At 45.0% G+C, this 6,549-nt stretch overlaps 1 long non-coding RNA gene across 1 annotated transcript; it reads left to right on the top strand.

Moving 5' to 3' along the window:
- Positions 1-3,941: 3,941 nt before the first annotated feature.
- On the top strand, positions 3,942-5,353 carry LOC125549542. The gene is made up of 3 exons (XR_007301374.1): positions 3,942-4,012; positions 4,403-4,454; positions 4,750-5,353. It is a non-coding gene; the product is annotated as an uncharacterized LOC125549542 (long non-coding RNA).
- Positions 5,354-6,549: the final 1,196 nt, after the last annotated feature.

Here is a 6,549-nt window from a genome sequence, read left to right as displayed (position 1 = left end):
ATGACTCCATGGTAGATGATCAGTCCACCCTCACGCCCCGTCGACTTCAAGCTCTCATGTGCACCAACTTGAATCAGCTCCGGGCCATAGTCTTGTTGAAGCCACACAAGCACTCGGGCCTGTGCCACGTGTTTCCACGCCCAGAAGTCGGTCACCATCAGCATCACGCTCCTACGTCATCGTCGCCTATCTCACCACCATCTTCTGTAGCAACCAACTTACGTCGATCCGTCAGACTGTCTAGTCTGACCCAGCCGAACTTATCTAACTGTATGACACGCTCAAGGCTATCAAATCGTCTTCCACGAATTTCCATCCATCACATCACAACTCCATCTTAGTTGAATTGACTTCCCGCAACGTCTTCAAGCATCCATGCCGTGCCAACAAATTTTCACCCTTGTCTGCCATAACCCAAAGTTTCTAGTTCCAATGAACTTCTCCACCTCAAACCTGATACCCATTGGTGCCATGATTCTTTATACGGCTGACCTTGCCAAAAACATTCGAACTTCAACAGGTGCTCAAGTAAATTCCTACCAAAAATCCTTCCTGTACTCACATGTATTAGCTACCAGGCACAACTTCTAATGCTAGTAATTGCTTTGCCAAAACTTCCTATTGCCTGATGGAATAGAACGATGGATCTTTTCTCCTGTTGAATCGCTTCACGTCTCGTTGTGTCATGTGAGGACTCGGTCCTCTTTTTGTCCAAAACAAATCCGGTTCTGATTGCTCTTCCCTGCTGTACGCGACCGTATCCAGCACGATCCACCGCTTGGTCCGTGTCTCGCCGCGTGCAGCCTTGTGGCTTTCGCCAGCTAGGCCCGTGCCCAGCACGCGCCTTTGGGCCTTCGCAGCCAGCGCCCGTTGATCGATCGATGGACCTGCCGCCTCCCTGCCCTGCGCGACGCATCGCCGCTGCTGCCTGTATGCTCGCCCGATCAATCCAGGATCGCCCCACGTCAAGCCATATGCTGCTGACATATAGCACACGTGCCTCCCGCTGATTTGCCTTTTCCGATTACTTTCAACACGAACAAAACTCGGTCGCTCCATCGATCTTTTCTAGTCATGGGCCTCGACCACCAACCGACACGACGAATTCTGCTCCACCTCTAATCAACGATTCGTGTTCTCGAAACAACCTAGCTCTAATACCACTTGTTAGAATAGATCTGAGATCACCGTTGATCATCCGAGGATCAAGCAGTCACACGAGCACGACACCGAATTTTGTTAACGAGGTTCACTGGCTACATCCCCGGGGGCCTGACTATGAGCGCTCCTTCCCATGACACCGCTACAATACCGCACCCAGTCGCCCTGGACACCGGCACAAGCTGCCGGCTTCCCCTGTGTTCCTGTGATATTATGTTGGTATAGGTTACATCGTGTGTCTACCCTCGCTATATATGGGAGGCCTAGGATATAAGTGTCCTACTAGGACACGACTCCATATATCCTATCTAAACACAATACAACTACAAGTCCAAATGTAACCTACTTTGTACACAATATTCGACACAACTCTAACAATTAACACTACAGCGATCTCTATTTTTTTAATCTTGCCATGCTCTCAAAGCAAGTTTGGCGGTTGATCACTAACCCGGATTCCCTGTGTGCAAGAGTATTAAAAGCAAAATACTTCCCTAATGAAAGTTTATTACAAGCTACCCTGTAGAGTGGTGCTTCGTTTACGTGGCAGAGCATTATGAAAGGTCTTGAAACATTTAAGTTGGGGTATATCTGGAGGGTTGGTACCGGTGAGAACATTAACATCTGGAGTGACCCCTGTATACCATCTAGTCCGGATAGGAGAGTTTTATCAAACCGGAGGCAAACACTGATATCACGAGTTCATGATCTAATTGACCCTATGACTGGTTTTTGGGACGAGGAACTGATCAGATCTATATTCATATCGGTTGGTGTAGACAGGATCTTGCAAATTCCCCTCAACTATGGGGCTTTCGAGGACTTTATCGCATGGCACCCGGATCATAAAGGGTTTTTCTCTGTGAAATCAGCATACAAAGTACAATGGATACGATCTTTCCAGGTACATGCAACGGTGATGGCACGACCTGGAGGCTCAAGAACTCCAGTAGTGTGGAGTACACTATGGAAACAAAAGGTCCCACATAAAATTCAAATTTTTTGTTGGCGTGCTCTACATGGTATTATTCGCTAAAGTCCATACTCACGAACCGGCATATTGGAACTAATGGGGCATGTCCTATATCTCATCAAGATGCGGAAGATGTCCGCCACCTACTGTTTGATTGCTGCAATGCCAAGCACCTCTGGGAACGCCTAGGCATTGCGGGAATGATTGAGGAAGCAAAGTTGATTGATCGCTCAGGGTCAGTTATATTGGAACATCTACTCCTTACACCAGATTTACCCTTGTCACTTAAACCGAATATTACAGTCAAACAAGCTCTTATGGTGGGCAGCTGGTACTTATGGTGGATAAGACATGAACTCACTCATGATGGTAGACCACCACATCCCACGCGGTGGCATATGTCCGTCCTGGCAATTGCTAGTAATTATCATGAAGCTAATCGCAAACAAAATGATAATAGAGAGATGAAGTGGACGAAACCAGACCTCATGTTCATAAAGGTAAATGTTGAGGCGGCCTATTTTGCAGATGAAAGTGCAGGAGCTTCAGCAGCTATAATTAGAGATGATAAAGGGAACTTTTTAGCAGCATGATGTAAATATATACCTCATGTTGCAGATGCAATGATGGCTGAAGCAACGGCAATGCGTGATGGTCTAGTGTTTGCAAACTCCCTAGGGTTTCCTCGTGTGGAGGCGGAATAAGATTCCTTAAACGTCATAAACTTTTGTGATGGCCAATCTAGATGGTGGGATGCTGCAACAGCAATTTTCGCGGAATGTGTGGATGTTTCTTCTTTAATAGGGAAGGTTGTCTTCAAGCATTGTTTTCGTTCTTCCAATCAAGCGGCGCAGGTGCTAGCTAACTTTTCTTATTGTAATAAGACCTCTTTAAATTGGACAGACGAGCCCCCGGATTGTCTGATCTCTTCGCTTGTGGACGATGCAATGCCTATGTTTAATCAATAAAGCTAGCCATGATAGCCTTCCCTAAAAAAACACTATAGCGAAGGGCGTCGAGTCGGCCCCATGCTAACTCAGCATGCTATGTCAGCGCAGATAACGCTCGAAAACAGTGGATTGACTCATTCGCTCATAAAATGACCAAAGTGACTTATACATCACATTTTGAGAGAAGTGTGGCCAATGTGCTCATCTCACGAGAGTTCACTCACTGATGGTGGTTTTATCTCTTTTAATAATATAATATATAGATGATAGTCCCTTCACTAGCATCTAGCATTTAAACTTATAAAGGACGCTAGGATAGCAGCCCCTCTCATGCCATCCACGCGGCCAGCAACTGCAAATCGCGTCCAATTTCACTTCGTTCCCTGCCTAGCCTCTGTCGCTGACGGGCGGGCCCTGGGGTTGTGCGTCCGTAGATGGAAGCCTATAGAGAGTATCTCCTTTCATTTCCCAATCCGCTGCCTCCTCTCCTCCTTCCCACTCCGTCGCCTCTCCACCCTGGCCGTCGTCCCTCGTCAGCCGCCGCTGGCCTTCTCGCTGGGGTGGAGGAGTAGGGATCCCGCCAGATCCGACCTGCAGGCAAAGGGCGACGGCGGGGGCGCTTGATTCGATCCAGCGCTAGCGCCATGGACCGGTCCGTGCAGGAGAGAGAGGAGGGAGAAAGAGAGAGCAAAGAGGAGTGGCGGATGACGAGAGGAGGGAGTAAGAGAGAGGAAATAGGAGAGGGAGGCTCGGCAGCGGACGGGACAAGGTCGCCGGCCGGTGTCGGCCTGCGCCGGTGAGGTCGCTCGCCCAGCTGCCAAGGAGGGAAAGGCGACGGGGACCGGCATCCGGGGCGTCGGCGGCGGTGGCGGCGGGACTGCATGAACTGGCCGAGGTGGTCCTCGCCAAACAAGCGGGCGGCAGCAAGGTATAGAAGCGGGCACCCGTGTGATTTGTTCTCTGTTGATTTCTCTTTTTGTCTGGTCCATTGTTGAGGAAATTGTTAACTGGTAACTGCTTGGTTGGCTAGCGAGTAGGGGATTAATAGGCTTATTGGCAAGTTAATCGGCCATTTAATCAATTAATCGGACGATTTATCAGTTTATCGGCTACTCGGTGACCCTATGAGTAAGGATTAATCGGCAAGTTAACTGGTTAATCGGATGAATTCTTGAACAGGGGTCTGGTCTAATTCGTGGTCAAAACAACGGCAGATTTCTTCATTGGTTAATTTGATTTGGGGCTGATTTTCCCCTGGATTCCTTCCTCTTACAGTTCCTTTCCAACTTGTTGTTCATGGCTTGCTTCCCAACCACAGGTGCTCCCCACGGTGAGGAACGGACGCGCTCAACGCCTTCCTTCCCAACCAGGTGCTCCTGTATCTCTCTCTATGTGTTGTGTGATGAATGTGTGGTAGTGTCGTAGTGGGAGTGGGATAGGGAGAGGTAAAGAGAGCAGATTTCAAATGCAATGGAAGGGAAATTTCAATCCAAATTTAAATTTCATTGGGCATTCATATTCTTAATTTGATCTTCTCAAATTTTTGGCTAGGTGTATAAACATACATGCACATGTATATCTAATTGGATTGTTAGCTGAACACTTTCTCTAATGTACATCTCTGAAATTACTAATATGTGGGTTTCCTAAACATGATATTTGCAGATATGAGAAAGAAGAAATAGGACCAAGAAAATTATTTGCTCATATATTCATGTGTCGTGCGGAGAAGAACCCGAATGAAGAACTTGGTATGCCGAGTAATGTGCAGGTACAGAATTATCATCATAGCAAATAGAATTATCTGCATATTGTTTGGAGGATAACAATTCCTCAAATTGGCTCATTTAATTTATACTGTACGCCCAGTTATTGTTGTCTTGGTTACTCGATTTGTCCAAACTACAAAATACATATTATTTTCAGTCATGTATATTCGTACTGGCTTAACTAATTAATGAATTCATCAAATGCCCTTGCTTATGATAGTATCTCTTTGGCATTTTCCTCTGCATGCTTTTTTCTAGGCTATCTGTCTTTCCATACCCTGCTCTCCTTGCTTATTTTATTATTAGTCGAATATAATATCAGATCACCTACCATCATTATTCTTTATTACAATCTCATAGGAAAGAAGTCTGATTAGTTGGGTATTCTTAGCTAGCATTCAAAATGGGATGTTGCGCCGCCATTAAATGAGCATAAATATAAAGAGAAGGTGCACACAAAGTGGAGGCTTAGATTAATGCTTTAGAGTTTAGCCTGAATATAGCCAAGCAGTATGCTTACTAGGCTGCTGTTTAAGTACCTATGCAACAATATCAGAGGGATGTAGCACCTAAAATATGTAGGGTTTGTAAGCTTGGAGCAAGAGTGCAACGGAAAATGTTTACTGTGTTCCATTAAAACAGATAAGAAAGTAATTTAGTTTGGGTGAATTGATTAGTTATAAAAATTAGATGGTCCTTTGCTTGGATCTTTAGGTTTGGTCATTGCTTTTCTACCTCAAACTGACGGATTTATCTTCAGCTAAAAAAAGACAGTGGGCTTGGTTAGCTTCAAGAAGAAAAATATTTCAAAACCGTGTACCTGCAGAGAAATATTCCATGTCTATTTCCCTGATTTCCAGTCCACTTTATGAAAGCCTGCTGTAACTGTTTGCATAAGTGGTTGTATGATATGTTGAATATGCTGCGTCGGGCTAGACGGATATGTTTGCTTGTCTTTGGAAATATTCACCTGTTGTGTTCTGCATTGACCTGCATTTATATTGGCAGCTTTGTTCTTATTTGTCTCTGTTCTGATAGTTTTAGGTGAGAACAGAGTATTTATAGTTGTGACATGCACTACAGGCTTTTCATAATTATTAATTCTTTAAATGTGACCGTGCCGCCGTGCCGACAGATATGTGTGCCTCAATTTAGTTGATGTGCCTACCGTGTTTCAGGCGTGTTGTTCTTTCCTAGATAATCATAAATTGACAGATGCTTGCTTCTATTAGTTAAAATATCTTATATTAGGATGTACTGTGTTGTGCTTTCATGCAATTGTCTTGATTTAGACAGCAACTGAACCCAGTCACTGATTAGTGGAATTAGTCATGAGATGACGCACAGAAGAGTTGAGAGGGGCAGCCGTCGTATTTACGATGCATGAAAGTGGCTCATGATTCCATTCAAGTAATGGATATATAGTAGTTGCTAATTATATTTATACTAATTGCAAGAATAATTAGCCTATTGTCTATGTAGTTTGCTGATTATACACTCTTTTCGTTCGTGTTTCACCCTCCTAAGGCATTTGTTCTGTCTGCCGCAGGTTGCTTTTGTCCTCTCATCTGCTGTTTGGTCTTCGTCTATTGCTCTACTGGCTCGTCATCTCCTCGGTTGGAGGTTGTTCTTGGTCCTGCCATTTGTTCTTGTTAGAGCTCACTGAAAATATTTGTTCTCACCTATGCTAATGCCT

The sequence above is a fragment of the Triticum urartu genome, chromosome 3 (assembly GCF_003073215.2).
Source record: "Triticum urartu cultivar G1812 chromosome 3, Tu2.1, whole genome shotgun sequence".
Lineage (NCBI taxonomy): Eukaryota > Viridiplantae > Streptophyta > Magnoliopsida > Poales > Poaceae > Triticum > Triticum urartu.
Note: the sequence above shows the minus strand (reverse complement) of the source record. Positions and strands in the feature narration are given on the sequence as shown.